The sequence below is a fragment of the Macaca nemestrina genome, chromosome X, assembly GCF_043159975.1.
Source record: "Macaca nemestrina isolate mMacNem1 chromosome X, mMacNem.hap1, whole genome shotgun sequence".
NCBI classification, from domain to species: domain Eukaryota; kingdom Metazoa; phylum Chordata; class Mammalia; order Primates; family Cercopithecidae; genus Macaca; species Macaca nemestrina.
Genome location: NC_092145.1, coordinates 52,109,558 through 52,128,655, shown reverse-complemented (window position 1 = coordinate 52,128,655; position 19,098 = coordinate 52,109,558). Strand labels below are relative to the sequence as shown.

Sequence of the window (19,098 nt, the reverse complement as noted above, 5' to 3'; positions counted from 1 at the left end):
GAGGAAGAGAGTGAAGGGGGAAGTGCTACATACTTTTATTCAACCAGATCTTGTGAGAACTCATTCCCTATCATGTGAACAACAAGGGTGAAGTATGTCCCCATGATCCAATCACCTCCCACCAGGCCCCTCTTCCAATATTGGGGATTACAATTCAACATGATATTTGGGTAGGGACACAAATCCAAACCATATCAAACAACACGTATGTATTTCTCATGGGTCTGGAGCCTGCCAAGTCTGAGATCAGTGTGCCAGCATGGTTGGATTCAGGATACGGGTCCTCTGCCTAGTCCTCACATGGCCTTTCCTTGGTGTGTGCATGTGGAAAGGAAACAAGCTCTCATGTCTTTTATTACAAGGGCACTAATCTCATCCTGAGAGCTGTGTCCTCATGACCTAATTCCTTTCAAAGGCCCCATCTCCAAATACCATCACATTGGAGACTAGGCTTTTAACACATGAACTGGGGTGGCAGTGGGGGTGGGAGGACACAAACATTTAGGTAATAGCACAGCAGGAGCCTCATCATGTCTGTTTATCTCCTCTACTGTGAAGTTCAGGTTGATCACTGGGCTCAGATTTTGTCAGCCCAGTCCATCCATTATAACACTTTCCATGTGTTTTTCTCCTCAGGACTTTTTCCACTTTCTGAAGATTGTTGTCTAGGGCTGTATTTCATTAGAAGTTGCAAAATGGTGATGTTGTAATTTTACAGTTTCTTCTGCATTTATTAGCTGGGTGTTTCCTATAACATAACTTGCCCCTATGCCATCAACTATTAGGATTCACTGAGGTATGGAACACACAAGAAGTGAAGGATGAATGTTTAATTCTTTTGCAGTATTTTCACTTTTCAGAACAAATAGTTGTTTCCATAGGAGCTTCCAAAGATGAGTAGTGAGTTGGTATTGCTCGTGTTTTGTTTTTCTTTTAAAGTGTCCTTGTGACTCAGAGATGTTCCTGTATTTAATATGTTTTAAACCATTGCAGTCACTAATCTCTTTGATGTTCAAATTATTTCATTTTTGTCCAGTGAGAACCTCCTCAGCTTGGTTTCTGAATCTTTTTGACATGCTTTCTGGTATGATAATTTGGTCCAGGCTTATCTGGTACAATCCTGACCCCAGATCTGGAATCAGCTGTCTCTCTAAGACAGCCTGGTTTCTTTTCATGGTAAGTATTTTTAGAGCACTCAGTCTGTATACTAATCAACTGGTCATAGTTTGTTGCTTTTTTAGTGTACATAGCCAGTAATTATGCATTACATTTTGAAGATGATACACATCTTGGCTTCCATCCTGAATTGCTCCTCTATGCCCTTATAGATAATCATTTTTATCAGTTTTTGTTTTAATCTTCCAGTTTTTAAAAATATAAGCAAATGTGATGTGTGTCATGCGCATCGGTGTGAAGAGACCACCAAACAGGCTTTGTGGGAGCAATAAAGCTTTTTAATCACCTGAGTGCAGGCGGGCTGAGTCTGAAAAGAGAGTCAGCGAAGGGAGATAAGGGTGGGGCCGTTTTATAGGATTTGGGTAGGTAAAGGAAAATTACAGTCAAAGGGGGGTTGTTCTCTGGCGGGCAGGAGTGGGGGTCATGAGGTGCTCAGTGGGGTAGCTTTTTGAGCCAGGATGAACCAGGAAAAGGACTTTCACAAGGTAATGTCATCACTTAAGGCAAGGACTGGCCATTTTCACTTCTTTTGTGGTGGAATGTCATCAGTTAAGGGGGGACAGGGCATTTTCACTCTTTTGTGATTCTTCAGTTACTTCAGGCCATCTGGGTGTATATACATGCAAGTCACAGGGGATGCGATGGCTTGGCTTGGGCTCAGAGGCTGGACATTGTGGGTATTTATTTCCTCCCCAATACAAGTAGAAGGTGGCATATTCTACACTACTACTATCCAATGGAAATTTCTGCATTGATGAAAATTGTCTGTATCTGCACTGTCCAACACAGTAGCCACTAGTTTACCTGAGGCTGTTGAGCACCTGAAACATGGTGAGTGTGAGTGAGGTATTGAGTTTATAATTTTATTTGAATTTATTTATTAAAATTAAATGGCTACATGTAGCTAGTGACCACCATATTAAACAACAACAGCTCTCTCCATTTTTTTGCACTGCATTTTTCGTTTATAATATGTACTGGAGGTCAATCCATAGCAGTGTAGAGAGGGGATCTTCGTTGCCTTTTATACATGCATGGTACTCTAGGAAGTATCTTAGATTACTTAATCAGCCTTCTATTGGTGGACATCTGTCTTATATCTAATCTGCTGTTATGAATTGTTCTGCCAGGAATGGCCTTGTGTTTATTCCTGTTTGTCTATTTGCATTATATCTTTGGAATAGATTCTTAGGAAAGAGATTGCTGGTTCCAAGAATTAATGCCTATGTCATTCTAGTGAAATTACTTCTAGCAATGCATGACAATGCCTGTTTCCTCACAGTCTCTCTAAGAGGAACTCTACAGGGAAGTAAACATCATGTGAGAAATCTGTGAAAATCATCTTACTAAATCAGGAGAGTCTGATGTTCAGACTGGGGTCCTAGTCCTGTGCTTGTCTTTGAGAACTTGGTCTTTACTCCTATCTCCTGTGGCTCTGGGTCCAGTCCCTCAGTGAAGGAGAGGAGTTCTTACATGAAGCAGAAACTCCATGTTACCTCAGATGGACACCTCAAATGACTAAATGGAAAAAAGTCACTCCCTTAGGGATCAGGCAGACTCAAAACAAGTTCAGAAACATACCACTCCGACACAGTAAAGAAAAACGGAGAAAGTAAAACTTCTACTTTCTACTTGTGAGAAGAACTAAGACTGCAAGCACACAAGTGTTGCCTTACCCTTTCCTCTGTATGAGTGAGGTAGGTCAGGAGCAAGTAGTAGTAGCCCTTTAGCCCTAGGCAAGCAGGCGGAAGCACGGGTTACAAGGTGTCTCAGTTTCCCAAGGTAGCAGTCTCTTTCCACTCAACCATATCATTTTCTATTTAGATGCTGGGTGTATTAGGCCATACTTGTGTTGCTATAAAGACATACCCGAGGCTGGGTAACTTATTTTTATTTTATTTATTTATTTATTTATTTTGAGATGGAGTCTCGCTCTGTCACCCAGGCTGGAGTGCAGTGGCGTGATCTCAGCTCACTGCAAGCTCCGCCTCCCGGGTTCACGCCATTCTCCTGCCACAACCTCCGGAGTAGCTGGGACTACAGGCGCCCGCCACCACGTCCAGCTAATTTTTTGTATTTTTAGTGGAGACGGGCTTTCACCGTGTTAGCCAGGATGGTCTCCATCTCCTGACCTTGTGATCCACCCGCCTCAGCTTCCCAAAGTGCTGGGATTACAGGTGTGAGCCACCACGCCTGGCCAAGGCTGGGCAATTTATAAAGAAAAGGTGCTCACAGTTCTGCAGGCTGTACAAGCATGGCACCAACATCTGCTTGGCTTCTGGTGAGGGCCTCAGGAAGCTTACAGTCATGGTGAAAGGCAGAGCAGGAGGAGGCATGTCACACAGCAGTAGTGGGAGCAAGAAAGAGATGAGGGAAGTGCCACACACTTTTAAACAAACAAATCTCATGAACTCACTCACTATTGCAAGGACAACACCAAGACATTCATGAGGGATTTGCCCTCATGAGTGAAGTAGGTCAGGAGCAGGTAGTAGCCCTTTAGCAGTATGCAAGCAGGCAGAGCCATGGGTTACAAAGTGCCTCAGTTTCCCAAGGTAGCAGTCTCTTTCCACTCAACCATATCACTTTCTCTTTAGATGCTTGGTGTATTAGGCAGCTCCACCCCTGTAGCTTTGCAGGTTGTAGCCCTGTGGCTGATCTCATGGATTGGACTTGACTGCCTGTGACTTCTCCAGGCTCAGGTTGTGAGCTGTCCATGGCTCTACCGTTCTGGGGTCTGCAGGGGAGTGGCCCCCTTTTTACAGCTCCACTAGGCAGTGCCTCACTGGGGACTCTGTGTTGGGCCTCCAACTCCATATTTCTCCTCCAAACCAGGCTTCTGCCTAGGCACTCAGGCTTTCTGATACATTTTCTGAAATCTAGGGGGAAGCTTCCAAGCCTCCTTAACTCTTGTATTCCATGTGCCCACAGACTTAACACCATGTGGAAGCTGCCAAGGCTTATAGTGACTTGCACTCTCCAAAATGGCTTGTTACTTGTTATTGGTCATTTCAGGTTTTGGATTTCTTCATGGTTCAATCTTGGTAGGTTGTATGTGTCTAGGTATTTATCTATTCCTCTAGGTTTTCCAATTTATTAGCATATAGTTGCTCATAGTAGCCTCTGATGATCCTTTGAATTTTTGCACTATCATTTGTAAGGTCTCATTTTTTTGTTTCTGATTTTATTTATTTGGATCTTCTCTCTTTTTTCTTAATCTGGCTCAAGGTTTGTCAATTTTGTTTATCTTTTTAAAAAAACAACCTTTTGTTCATTGACATTTTGTATTGTTTTCTTCATTTCAATTTCATTTATTTCTGATGTGATCTTTATTCTTTCTTTCTTTTCTTTTCTTTTCTTTTCTTTCATTTTTCTTGAGACAGGGTGTCTCTCTGTCACCCAGGCTGGAGTGCAGTGTCACGATCTCAGCTCACTCCAACCTCCATCTCCTAGACTCAAGTGATCCTCCTGCCTCAGTTTCCTGACTAGCTGGGACTACAGGCATGTGCCGCCACGCCCGGCTAATTTTGTATTTTTTTGTAGGGACAGGGTTTCGCCATGTTGCCCAGGTTGGTCTCAAACTCCTGAGCTCAGGTGATCTGCCCACCTCAGCCTCCCACAGTTCTGAGATTACAGGTGTGAGCCACCATACCTGGCCTGTTATTTGTTTTTTCTACTAATTTTAGGTTTGGTTTGCCCTTGACTTTCTTGTTCTTTAAGATGTATCATTAGGTCGTTTATTTGATGTTTTTCTTCTTTTTTGATGTAGGCACGTATTAACTGTAAGCTTTCCTCTTAGTACTGCTTTTGCTGTATTCCACATATTTTGACATTCTGTGTTTCCGTTATCATCTGTTTCAAGAAATTTTTCAATTTCCTTCTTAATTTCTTTTTTGACACACTGTTCATTTGGGAACATATGGTTTAATTTCTATGTATTTGTATTTTCCAAATTTCCTCTTGCCATTGATTTCTAGTTTTATTCCATTGTGATCAGAGAATATACTTGATATCATTTAAATTTTTTTGAATGTTTTAAGACTTGTTTTGTGGCCTAATGTATTGTCTTTGCTTGAGAATGATTCATGTGCTAAGGAGAAGATTGTACATTCTAAAGTCATTGGATGAAGTGTTCTGTAAATATCAATTAGGTCAATTTAGTCTGTACTGCAGATTAAGTCCAGTGTTTCTTTGTTGATTTTCTGTCTGGGTGAGCTGTTCAATGCTGAAAGAGGAGAGTTGAAGTCTCCAGCTATTATTGTATTGGGGTCTATCTCTTCCTTTAGCTCTAGTAATATTTGCTTTATATATCTAGGTACTTCAGTGTTGGGTGCATATATATTTATGGTTGTTATACCCTCTTGCTGAATTGAATTATATGTAATTATATAATGACCATCTTTGTCTCTTTTTGTAATTTTCATCTTGAAATCTATTTTGTTGGATGTAAGTATTGCTATTCTTGCTCTTTTTTGGTTTCCATTGGCATAGAATATCTTTTTCCACCCCTTTATTTTCAGCCTGTGTGTGCCTTTATAGGTGAAGTGTATTTCTTACAGACAACAATCCTTGGGTCTTGTTTTTAAATCTATTCAGCCATTCTACGTCTGTGACTGAAGAGTTTAGTCCATTTACATTCAATGTTACTATTGGTAAGTAAGGACTTACTTCTGCCATTTTGTTATTTGTTGTCTGGTTATTTTGTAGTCTTTTCTTCATTCTTTCCTTCCTTCCTGTCTTCCTTCTAGTGAAGATGAGTTTCTTTGGTGTTATGTTTTAATTTCTTGCCTTTTATTTTTTGTGTATCCATTGTATGACTTTTGGTTTAAGGTTACCATGCGGCTTTCAAATAAAATCTTGAAACCTATTATTTTATTCTTATGTTTGCAGTATGCGCTTGTTTGTGCCCATCTTTCTTGGGAAGGCTTTCCAGGTATTTGAAGAGCCTTGAATGTTTTGATCTAAGTTTTTGGTCACTGAAGCCATGTCTGCATTGGGAGTCACCCCAAGCCAAGTAATACTGTGGTTCTTGCAGACTCTTAGAGGTACTGCTTTGGTGTTCTTGAATAAGATCCAGAAGAATTCTTTAGATTACCAGGCAGAGACTCTTGTTTCCTTCTCTTACTTTCTCCTATACAAATAGAGTCTCTCTGTGCTGAGTCCATAGAGCTGGTGGAGAAGTAACACAAGCATTCTGGTGGCCTCCACCGCTGGGACTGTGCTGGGTCAGATCTGAAGCCAGCACAGCACTGGGTCTCACCCAAACCATTACCTGGCTACTGCCTATGTTCGCTCAATTTCCTAAGGCACTACAATCAGCAGACAGTGAAGCCAGCTAGGCATATGTCCTTCCCTTCATAGCAGGGAGTTCCCCTGATCCTAAGCAGGTCCAGAAATGCCATCCAGGAGCCAAAGCTTGGAGTCAGAAACCTTAAAAATCTATGTGGTGCTCCATTCTATTGTGGCTGAACTGGCACCCAAGCAACAAGACAAAATTCATCCCACTCTTTCCTCCCCTTTCCACAGGCAGAGGACTCTCTCCCCATGGCCACCACCACCACAGACTCACAGGTGATATTGCCAGGCTACCGCCATTTTTCAGTTAAGGCCCAAGGGCTTGTCTGTCAGCTTGTGCTGCATGCTGCCAGACTTGGGACTTAGCCTTCAGGTCAGTGAGCTCCCCTTTGGTTCAGGGCAGGTCCAGAAATGCCATCCAAGCCAAGGCCAGGAATCTGGGACCTCAAGAGCCTACCTGGTGCTCAGCCCTGCTGTGGCAGAGCTGGTACCTAAGCTGCAAGGCAAAGTCCCCTTAACTTTTCCCTCTGCTTTTCTCAAACAGGAGTCTCTCCTCATAGCCACTACAGTAGGGAAGTGCTGGGTCACACTTGATGTCAGCACATCTCAAGAGTCTCACCCAAGGCCCCCAGTGTGTACTAGGCTACTGTTGCTGATTATTCAGGGCCCAAGGACTCTTTAGTCAGCAGGTGATGAATCCTTCCTGGACTGAGTCCATCCATTCAAGGCACAAAGTTCCCTTCTGGCCCAGGGTGTATCTAGAAATGTTCAGGAGCTAGGGCCTGGAATGGATGCCACAGTACTCTGCCCAGTGTCCTTTCCTGCAGCTGAGCTGGTATCTAAGTTTCAAGACAAAGTCCCCTGTACTCTTTTCTCTCCTTTCCTCAAGCAGAAAGGATTCTGTTTCAGAGCTGAGAGCTACACTGCCTGGGGTTGGAGGAGGGGTGGCACAAGCACTCCCTTGGCTGCCCTGGCTGGTGTCCCACTGGGTCACATGTCCCCCAAGTCCTCCAGGTCTAGATTGCCTTTTAAGTTTCTTTAGGACCCCCAAGCACTTTAGCCCACAGTGGCAAGGCTTGCCAAAATTCATGTTCTGACTGATGGGATGGGTAATTCCCTTCTAGCTAGGGCTGGTCTAAATGCTCCCTCCATGAGTGTTGGTTGAGTTCTACCCAATGCTGCTTTCTGCTCTGACAGTGTAGCACTGGGTTCCAATGCCAAGTCCCACAATCACTGTGCTCTCCCTCCCCCAAGCACAAGGATTCTTGAGGCTTCACAGCTGCTGCCAGGGGGTGGGGAGGGGTGGCACCAGCATTTCAAGACCGTCTTTCTTTTCCTCTTCAATACCTCTTTCAGTGATATGATGTTAAAACCAGGTAATGTGATCACTCGCCTGATTTTTGGTTCTTATGAAGGTGCTTTCTTATGTAGATAGTTGTCAAATTTGTTGTTCCTGCAGGGAGGTCAATTGGTGGAGGCTTCCATTTAGCCACCTTGCTCTGCCTCCTACCCAGTATCACATTTTAAACACCTTCATCAGATTATAGCTTACAAATCATAACATCACACATTTTAAGGATATTTAGATTTTTTTTATCAAATGTACGGAGTTGTACAACCATCACCATAATTGGGGTTTTATATGTTTTCATCATCCCCAAGAATCCCATTATGCTTGAATGTAGTTAAAATTCCTGCACACACACACCCAGCCCTATGCAATCACAGATATATTTTCTGTCTATGCATATGCCAGTTCTGGAGATTTTATATAAATGGAATCAATTAATATTTGGTATTTTGTGTCTGGCATCTTATTATAATGTGTTCAAGGTTCCTCCATAATGTAGCATGGGTCAGAATTCCATTCCAACTAATAGCTTAAAAATATTCTATTGTTGGCCGGGCACGGTGGCTCAAGCCTGTAATCCCAGCACTTTGGGAGGCCGAGACGGGCGGATCACAAGGTCAGGAGATCGAGACCATCCTGGCTAACATGGTGAAACCCCGTCTCTACTAAAAATACAAAAAAAACTAGCCGGGCGAGGTGGCGGGCGCCTGTAGTCCCAGCTACTCCGGAGGCTGAGGCAGGAGAATGGCGTGAACCCGGGAGGCGGAGCTTGCAGTGAGCTGAGATCCGGCCACTGCACTCCAGCCTGGGTGACAGAGCGAGACTCCGTCTCAAAAAAAAAAAAAAAAAAAATATTCTATTGCATAGATACACCACATTTTGTTTATTTATTTATTTATTTATTTTATTTTTGAGATGGAGTATTGCTCCATCGCCTAGGCTGGAATGCAGTGGTATGATCTCGGCTCACTGCAACCTCTGCCTCCCAGGTACAAGTGATTCTCCTGCCTCATTCTCCCAAGTAGCTGGGACCACAGGTGTGTGCTATCACATCTGGCTAATTATTTTGTGTGTTTTTAGTAGAGACAGGGTTTCACCATGTTGGCCAGGCTGGTCTCAAACTCCTGACCTTGTGATCCACCCGCCTTGGCCTCCCAAAGTGTTGGGATTACAGGCGTGAGCTACCGCACCTGGCCCATTTTGTTTATTTATTCACCTATTGATGAACACTCTGGTTATTTCCACCTTTTGGCTATTATGAATAATGATTCTACATACATTTGTGTATACATTTTTATGTAGAGATTCATCTTGGGTAGGAAAGGAATTACTGGGCCTTATGGTAACTCCCTGTTTTCCCATTTGAATAACTGCTAAACTGTTTTCATGACTCTGACAGTGATGAGGGGTATAGACTTGGTGTGGTTTTTTTTTTTTTTTTTCTGATTATACTGAGGTAATGCGTTCTGAGAAAAAATACCAGAATTGAAGTGCTCTTCTTGTCACTTAATATCTGGTAGTACATGATACCCATCTCACCTCACTGGTGATATTAACCTTAATCACTTGGTTAAGGCAGTATTTGCCAAGTTTCTCCAGTGTACAGCAACTGTTTTCCATTTGCCTACTTTTATTCTATAGAAGTGAGTTAATAAGTCTGTCCTGCTATCAGGTGATGGGAGGTGGAATATCTACATAGAGGGAGGGTATCTACATGTACTCTTTGGAATTATTTGATAAAGACAATTTGTCTCCTCAAACCTATTTCTTTATTTACATGTTTACTTCTATAAGTGTACATATATGTATATTTATTATATAGATTGGGTTATTTACTGAATGGGTTCATTCCAAAAAAAATCCAGCATTATGATTTCTGTCATTCAGTATAAGTATTTTGACTTAAGAGTCAGGAACCCACAAAAAAGTACCCTATCACTATCATAATATTTCAACACTATCATATCATCTAATTGTAGTATGTTAGACAGGGTTTGTAGATAATACATTTAACCAGACAAATATGACACATTATAATTTCAGATTATTGAATTACATACTTGGAAATCCCTTCAGAAAGAAATAAAAACAGATAAGATAGAGGTTACTGAAGTGATCATGAAAAATTATTGTTACCATTCAGTAAACCTATTTGCAAAATCCCTTTCAGTGAAGCCAAAGTATGGGATGTAGGGGAAAATATTTGTTTCATTTGAAAGCACAATGTTCTATAGCACAGCCTTCATGTTATCAGAGTCTCCAGAATGGATCAAGCAATTAAAGTGTGGAAAGGGTGGTGCAGTAAATTCAGATGTCAGATCTAACAAAAGATGGTTCATTCCTATTAATATTTCAACCTGATAAAGTCTCTTACAATTGATGATTGTAACACATAATTTAATGCCCTAGACCTCTCTCTACATCTCTAGTTACTGTCCTCTTTATATATATTCTCTTCCTTGTAACCAAAGTTCTACAAGAATTATCAATTCTCAACTCATATCCCTCTACATCTGCCCCCAACTCAGTTGTCACTCCACTTTAGTGGTACTTTGTTCCCCCACCCTCTACTGAAATGAATCTTATCAAAGTCAACAACCACATCTTTGATGCTTTATAGATCAAGGGTAATTAAATGAACGTTCAAATGGAGACAACATATTTGTTTTCCAAGGCAGAATTCATCTGCTTGTGTATAGACAAGGATTATATTGCAATGCTGTCATTATCTAAAAGTTAAAGATGTAAGATAGCTTTCATTCTGGAGAAGTCTAAAACTTACCAAAGGGATGGTGTACAGTTTGTCCTTAATGCCTTTTACCTGTATGAATGTATGTATGTATGTATGGATGGATGGATGGATGGATTGATGGAAGCATGATGTGTGAAATATGTGCTGGTAATTCGTGGATTTTCATCTTGGATCAGTAGGAAAGCAAGATTTACTTGGTTGTGGTGTGATGTGCAGCTGAGAGTCACACAGTCTGCACAAGGACATATAGGATACCAGTCTCTACTTTTCCACTTAGTAGCAGCCAGGTTACTTAACATCCCCATACATTGTTTCTTCAGCTACAAAACAGTGTAGCAATCGTATTCCCTACCCCCCAGAAAATACATGAGAACAAAAAGTACCAGCATTCAAGAAAGGCGAGTCCCATGGCTCTCTGATCTGAGGTCAGGAATCCTGCCTTTCTATGGGACTTCTAACTATTCATGTGGCTTGCAACTTGCCCCTTTTCATAAAAAATAGCTTCTGTATAAGTTTTAATTTGCATTTCATTAGTGAATGTGTTTTCAAATATTTCTTGGGCATGTGTATTGCTTTTTACATGAATTACCTGTGTATATCTGTATTATTTATCTATTCTTACATAACAAATTTCCCCACAATTTCACTGCTTATAACAAACATACATTAATTCACACCATTTATTTGGGTCAGGAATAATGGCATGGATAAGATTCTAGCTCAGGGCCTGTCACAAGGCTGCAATCAAGGTCTAGGTAGGGGCTGCAGGTATCTCAAGGCTCAACTGAGGGACGATTCAATTCCAAGCTCATTCATATGGCTGTTGGCAGGCCTCAGGACCCAATTGCTTCTTAGCCAGGGACATAGATTACTTGCCATGTGGGTAGCCCACGACATGGCAGCTGGCTCTCCTTAGTGCAAGAATAAGAATGTATCCAACAAGCAAGACACAGCATCTTAGTCATTTAATGTCAAAAATGACATCCATCTCCTCTTCTCACATATTCTGTCTACTAGTAGCAAGTCACTAGCTCCAGCCCAAAGATGGGACAGATTGCACACGGAAGTGACTATCTGGAGGTGACAGTCACTGGGGGAAGTCTTAGAGGCTGTCTACCAATGTCGTCATTAGAGCCTCTCTCCATATTGGTTTCTAAGAATGCTTTATATATTATGAGTATCAGCCCCATATAATTTGCAAGTGTTTGCTATAGCCTATACAGACAAATTTAATGATTTCTTTTGTCATATACAATGTTTTAAAATTTTCAATATTATAATTTAAAATATAGGTTATTATATAAATAAATTAAGGAGTACCCTGAGCACCTTTACATGTGAGTGCTCAGGGAGATTAGAGAACTCAGATTCCTGGTGGCTTCAGGCCTCAACAGGAAAAGCTTTAGTGAAATTCCAGAATCTATTACTGAACAGGCATTAACAAAGCAGTTTCTCTGATTTATTGAACCTCTCCTAATTTCCTGTAACCTGATCTAAAGCATATTTAATAATAGATAACTTGAATAAATGATAAGATTAAAGGAGATACAGCTTACGGAACTTCTTGTTTGTATTAGTTTTGTCAACATTGATTTCCTACCTTCATGTTATCTGTTCCAGAGGAAACACATGTTTTCCTGACTGAGTCCCTTTGTGCTTCCCACCTTAAAAGTCAGTCAGTTCATATGGTCCCCATTCCTAGGATTCTTGGCCCCAGGCTGCATATTTCATTTCAACTGTCATCACTAAGAAGGTTTGTTCAGTGAATACCCATGGGAGATTGTAAAATGACCAGTCCCTAAGCCCTTATAGCCTATCATCTACATAAGAGGTCACTGGGTATATGCAGTGCTTCTCAACCTTCTTTAATCATCTTCTTGATGGAGGCCCTTTTGGACATGTTTTTTCTTATATACCCTTTCTGCCCAGAACATGAAATTTTAATACCACAGATGAAGTGTTACCTATTTATATACTATAGTCTTTGTAATACCACAAACCATTGTAATATCTACCATCCCTCTACCCTCAGGAACCAGTTTTCAACCTTTCACTCGCCTCCGTGTGAAGAGACCACCAAACAGGCTTTGTGTGAGCAATAAAGCTTTTTATTTCACCTGGGTGCAGGCGGGCTTAGTCCGAAAAGATAGTCAGCAAAGGGAGATGGGGTGGGGCCATTTTATAGGATTTGAGTAGGTAAAGGAAAATTAGAGTCAAAGGGGATTGTTCTCTGGCGGGCAGGGGCGGGGGTCACAAGGTGCTCAGTGGGGGAACTTTTGAGCCAGGATGAGTCAGTAGAAGGAATTTCACAAGGTAATGTTGTCATCAGTTAAGGCAGGAACAGGCCATTTTCACTTCTTTTGTGATTCTTCAGTTACTTCAGGCCATCTGGATGTATACTTGCAGGTCACAGGGGATGTGATGGCTTAGCTTGGGCTCAGAGGCCTGCTATTCCTGTCTTCTTATATTAATAAGAAAAATAAAATGAAATAGTGGTAAAGTGTTGGGGCAGTGAAAACTTTTGGGGGTGGTATGGAGAGACAATGGGCAATGTTTCTCAGGGCTGCTTCGAGCGGGATTAGGGGCAGCATGGGAACCTAGAGTGGGAGAGATTAAGCTGAAGGAAGATTTTGTGGTAAGGGGTGATATTGTGGGGTTGTCGGAAGAAACATTTGTCATATAGAATTATTGGTGATGGCCTGGATATGGCGTTGTATGAATTGGAAAACCTAAACGGAATAAGAGAAGGAAAAAAACAGGTATTAAAGGACTAAGAATTGGGAAGACCTAGGACATCCAATTAGAGTGCCTAAGGAGGTTCAGCATATCTCCTGCCAGCAAAGATTATTTATTTACTTTAAGAGTTAAGAGTGGCAGTTTGGGGATAGCACCAGGAAATATCAGCTGTGATGGCTTGGAGAAACAGTGTAAACCGGCAGTGTAAACAGGAACAGGGCATTTATGAGTAGTTGAGAATGGTGAACAGGAGTATAACTAGACAGAAGATAGTAGGGATGACAAGTTTTTTGGGGCACAGTCCAAGTTGGTCTGGTGTCTGGAATGAGACTGGGGCCTAATAAAAAGGAGCATCCATACAGGAGTCAAATGGGATGTACCCTGTAGCATTCTGAGGACAGGCCCGAATTTTGAGAAGGGAAAGTGGTGAAAGTATTGTCCAGTCCTTTTTAAGTTGGAGACTGAGCTTGGTGAGGTGTGTTTTTAAAAGACCATTGGTCCATTCTACCTTTCCTGAAGATTGAGGATGGTAGGGGATATAAAGGTTTCACTCAACAGCAAGAGCCTGAAAAACTGCTTGGGTGATTTGACTAATAAAGGCCGGTCCATTATCAGACTGTATAGAGGTGGGAAGGCCAAACCGAGGAATTATGTCTGACAGAAGGGAAGAAATGACCACGGTGGCCTTCTCAGACCCTGTGGGAAAGGCCTCTACCTATCCAGTGAAAGTGTCTACCTAGACCAAGAGGTGTTTTAGTTTCCTGACTTGAGGCATGTAAGTAAAGTCAATTTGCCAGTCCTGGGTGGGGGCAAATCCCCGAACTTGATGTGTAGGGAAGGGAGGGGGCCTGAGAAATTCCTGAGAAGTAGTAGAATAGCAGATGGAACACTGAGAAGTGATTTCTTTTTTTTTTTTTTTTTTTTTTGAGATGGCATCTCGCTCTGTCGCCCAGGCTAGAGTGCAGTGGCACGATCTCTGCTCACTGCAAGTTCCACCTCCCAGGTTCATGCCATTCTCCTGCCTCAGCCTCCCAAGTAGCTGGGACTACAGGCGCCCGCCACCACTCCTGGCTAATTTTTTTGTATTTTTAGTAGAGACAGGGTTTCACCATGTTAGCCAGGATGGTCTCGATCTCCTGACCTCGTAATACACCCGCCTCGGCCTACCAAAGTGCTAGGATTACAGGCATGAGCCACCGCGCCCGGCGTGATTTCTTTGAGGATAGATTTTCACAATAGAAAGGAAATGAGAGGTTCTAAGAGGCAGGCTAGTGGCTTGTAACCTACAGGGTTGTGAAATGACGACAGAATAGAATGGGCCCGTGAGGCTGGAAGGAGATATTTTCCTTGGTCTAAGAACCATTTGTCTTGTGTGGGAAGAGATTGATAGGTGGAAGTTTTAGTGGGGGAGTAGGTGGGAGTGGCCAGATGAGAAGGAGAAAAACTGCCATGAGGGATAGAAGTTGGAACGCTAGTTGCTTTTTAAGCTATCTTATCAGCATAAGTATTGTCCTGAGAGATGGGATCTGATGCCTTTTGATGGCTGCTTTTTTAGCTACTTTATCAGCATAAGCCTTGTCCTGAGCGATGGGATCTGATGCCTTTTGATGGTCCTTGCAGTGAATGACTCTAGCTTCCTTTGGAAGTAAAGCAGCTTTGAGAAGAGTTTTTATTAAAGAGGCATTAATGATGGAGGACCCTTGCATAGTGAGGAAAAAAAATTTTTTTTGCCCATATAACAGCATGGTGGTGCACGATATGGAAGGCATATTTAGAGTCAGTGTAAATATTGACGCATAGTCCTTTTGCAAGAGTGAGGGCTCGAGTTAAGGCAATGAGTTAGGCTTGTTGACAGGTGGTGGGGGAGGGGCAGAAAGTATATGCGTCAGGTGTGAGGAAGAAAATAGATTTTGGAAGTTATGAGAACTGTAGAGAGTGAGTTGAGCATAGTTTGTGATTTTGAGAGCCTTTAAAATTATTAAGGCAGCAGCAGCTGCCACACACAGACATGAGGGCTAGGCTAAAACAGTAAGCTCAAGTTGTTTGGATAAAAAGGCTACAGGGCGCGGTCCCGGTCCTTGTGTAAGAATTCCGACTGCATAGCCCTGCACTTCGGCTGTGTGTAATGAAAAGGGTTGGGATGAGTCAGGGAGTGCTAGTGTGGGGAGCAGTTTCTAGGGCAGTTTTTAAGGAATGGAAAGGAGTGGCAAAAGGATTTAGGATCTGTGGGATCAGCTAGGTTTGCTTTTGTGAGTTTATATAATGGTTTATTCAGGATGGTAAAACTAGGTATCCAAAGGCAGAAGTACCTTACCTAACCATGCCTAGGAAGGAAAGGAGTTGTTGTTTTGTAGAAGGGATTGGGGTTTGGTAGATTAACGGACACGATCAGCAGGGAGAGCACGTGTGTTTTCATGAGAATTATGCCAAGACAGGTAACAGATGAGGAAGAAATTTGGGCTTGACTGAAGTAATGGGGGCTGTCTGTGAAGCTTTGCAGCAGTACAGCCCAGGTAAGTTGCTGAGGCTGAAGCGTGTCAGGGTCAGTCCAAGTGAAAGCGAAGAGAGGCTGGGATGAAGGGTGTAAAGGAATAGTAAAGAAAGCATGTTTGAGATCCAGAACGGAATAATGGGTTGTGGAGGGAGGTATTGAGGATAGGAGAGTATATGGGTTTGGCACCACGGGGTGGATAGGCAAAACAATTTGGTTGATAAGGCACAGATCCTGAACTAACCTGTAAGGCTTGTCTGGTTTTAGACAGGTAAAATGGGGGAATTATAAGGAGAGTTCATAGGCTTTAAAAGGCCATGCTGTAACAGACAAGTGATAACAGGCTTTAATCCTTTTAAAGCGTGCTGTGGGATGGGATACTGGCATTGATCGGGGGTAAGAGTGATTAGGTTTTAATGGGATGGTAAGGGGTCCATCATCCGTCACTAAGAAGGGAGTAGAGGTATCCTATACTTGTGGATTAAGGTGGGGAGATACAAAGAGAGGGTGTGAAGGAGGCTTTGAACTGGGGGAAAAGGTGAAAATGAGGTGTGGCTGTAGCCTAGGAATAGTCAGAGAAGCAGATAATTTAGTTAAAATGTTTTGACCTAATAAGGGAGCTGGGCAGGTAGAGATAGCTAAAAAGGAGTGCTTAAAAGAGTATTGTCTAAGTTGGCACCAGAGTTGGGGAGTTTTAAGAGGTTTAGAAGCCTGGCTGTCAATACCCACAACAGTTATGGAGGCAAAGGAAACAGGCCCTTGAAAAGAAGGTAATGTGGAGTGGGTAGCCTCCGTATTGATTAAGAAGGGGACGGACTTACCCTGCACTGTAAGAGTTACCTAAAGCATCTGTGATGGTCCTGTAGGCTTCCGAGGCGATCGGGCAGCATCAGTCTTTAGCCACTAAGTGGAGAAGATCTGGGAAGGAGTCAGTCAGAGAGCCCTGGGCCAGAGTTCCAGGGGCTCTGGGAGTGACCGCCAGGCGAGTTGGACAGTCCGATTTCCAGTGGGGTCCCGTACAGATGGGACATGGCTTAGGAGGAATCCCGGGCTGCAGGCATTCCTTGGCCCAGTGGCCAGATTTCCGGCACTTGAAGCAAGATCCTGGGGTAGGCAGTCCTGGAGGAATGCCTGGCCGCTGCGGTTCAGGCGTTTGGAAGTTCTTGTGTGCTGGAGATGTGGCTGGGTTTTGTCTCACAGTGGAGGCAAGGAATTGCAACTCAGAAATACTTTGCTACTTGGCTGCCTCTACTCTATTATTGTAAACCTTGAAGGCGAGGTTAATTAAGTCCTGTTGTGGGGTTTGAGGGCTAGAATTTAATTTTTGGAGTTTTATTTAATGTTGGGAGCGGATTGGGTAATAAAATGTATATTGAGAATAAAATGTATATTGAAAATGTATATTGACATTTTTGGGTCTGGTGCTTTAAGGCTGCTGCCAAATAAGCCATGAACTGGGCTGGGTTTTTATATTTGATGAAAAAGAGCCTAAATGCTAACTGATTTGGGAGAGGTCAGATGAAAAAGGAGCATTAACCTTGACTATGCCTTTAGCTCCAGCCATCTTTTTAAGAGGAAATTTTTGGGCAGGTGGGGGAGGGCTAGTGGTGGAACAAAACAGTAAGCCAGACAGGGTGTGAGGAGGGGAGGTGATAAAAGGATTATAGGGTTGGGGAGCGGAGGCTGAGGAAGAATTGGGACCTGGCTTGGCCTGGTGAAGAGCAGCCTGGGGAGGAGGGGAGAGGTCATATGGGTCAGTAAAAAAGGAAGATTGGAAAGACTCAACAACGCTTGGGGTTGGGACTGAGGGGACAGGCGGGAGGGAAAGAAGCAAGATTTGGGACGAGTTGCATTGGGAACAGAGACTAGGGAGGGACCAACGTGTAAAAGAATGCCTGGACGTCAGGCACCTCAGACCGTTTGCCTATTTTACGACAAGAATTATTTAGATCTTGTAGGACGGAAAATTCGAAAGTGCCGTTTTCTGGCTATTTGGAACCACTGTTGAGTTTGTATTGGGGTCAAGCGGCATTGCAGAAGAAAATAAGGCATTTAGATTTTAGGTCAGTTGTGAGTTGAAGAGGTTTTAAGTTCTTGAGAACACAGGCTAAGGGAGAAGAAGTAGGAGTGAAAGGTGGAAGGTTGCCTGTAGTGAAGGAGGCAAGTCCAGAGAAAAGAGAGGGTAGAGACATGGAGAGAAGGGGTGTGGGGTGCTTGCCTCCCAGGAAAGTGGAGAAGGGGTGGGGACACGGAGAGAAGGGGTAGGGGGTACTTGCCCCTCAGGAAAGTAGAGAAGGGTAGGTAGAGACACAGAGAGAAGGGGTGGGGGGTGCTTGCCCCCAAGGAAAGTGGAAAAGGGGTGGGAGGGGCTTGTCCCCCAGGAAAATGGTAAAGGGGTGGGAGGGGCTTGCCCCCCGGGAAAGTGGAAAAGGGGTGGGTAGAAACACAGAGAGAAGTGGTGGGGGGTGCTTGCCCCACAGGAAAGTGGAGAAGGGGTTAGAGGTGCTTGCCCCCCAAGAAAGTGGAGAAGGGGTGGGAGGTGCTTGCCCCCCAGGAAAGTGGAAAAGGAGTGGGAGGTGCTTGTCCCCCAGGAAAGTGGAAAAGGGGTGGGTAGAGACACGAAGAGAAGGGGTGGGTGAGCAGCCCTGGGCTGCAATGTAGGTGAGCAGTCAAAGTAGGTGTCCCCGCAATTGACTTGCCACCAAGGGAATGTGTGTGAATGACCAAGACAGGTGTCCCCACGGTAATCAGACACCAATGAAATGTGGGTGAATAATCAGGCAGGCGTCCCCGCGTGATTAAACACCAAGGGAAGACTGTCTTCCCAAGTCCGTGACCGGCGCCAGAGTTTTGGGTCCACAGATAAAATGTGTCTCCTTTATCTCTACCAGAAAAGGAAAGGAACTGAAATTAAGAGAAGGGGGAGATTGAAGTGTGGCGCCAAGATTGAAAGGAGAAAGAGGTTGAGGGATAGTGAGAGAGATTGGAGAAGAGAGTAAAAAGAGGCCGCTTACCCGATTTAAAATTGGTGAGATGTTCCTTGGGCTGGTTGGTCTGAGGACCAGAGGTCTTAGGTGGATCTTTCTCACAGAGCCAAGAGCAGGAGGACAGGGGATTGATCTCCCAAGGGAGGTCCCCCGATCCGAGTCAAGGCACCAAATTTCACGCGCGTCCATGTGAAGAGACCACCAAACAGGCTTTGTGTGAGCAATAAAACTTTTTATTTCACCTGGGTGCAGGCGGGCTGAGTCCGAAAAGAGAGTCAGCGAAGGGAGATAGGGGTGGGGCCATTTAATA

At 43.4% G+C, this 19,098-nt stretch overlaps 1 protein-coding gene across 26 annotated transcripts in view; it reads left to right on the top strand.

Moving 5' to 3' along the window:
* Positions 1-19,098, top strand: part of LOC105499779 (uncharacterized) — a 122,232-nt gene that overhangs the window by 12,376 nt on the left and 90,758 nt on the right. The window contains exon 3 of one of the 26 annotated variants that reach the window (XR_011618270.1): positions 12,607-12,665. The exons of 24 other annotated variants lie outside the window; for them this stretch is intronic. The gene's annotated coding sequence lies outside the window, so the exon portion shown is untranslated. Of the gene's footprint in view, positions 1-1,036; positions 1,177-12,606; positions 12,666-19,098 lie in introns of all 26 variants that reach the window. One more of the 26 variants, XR_011618269.1, reaches the window with a different exon arrangement.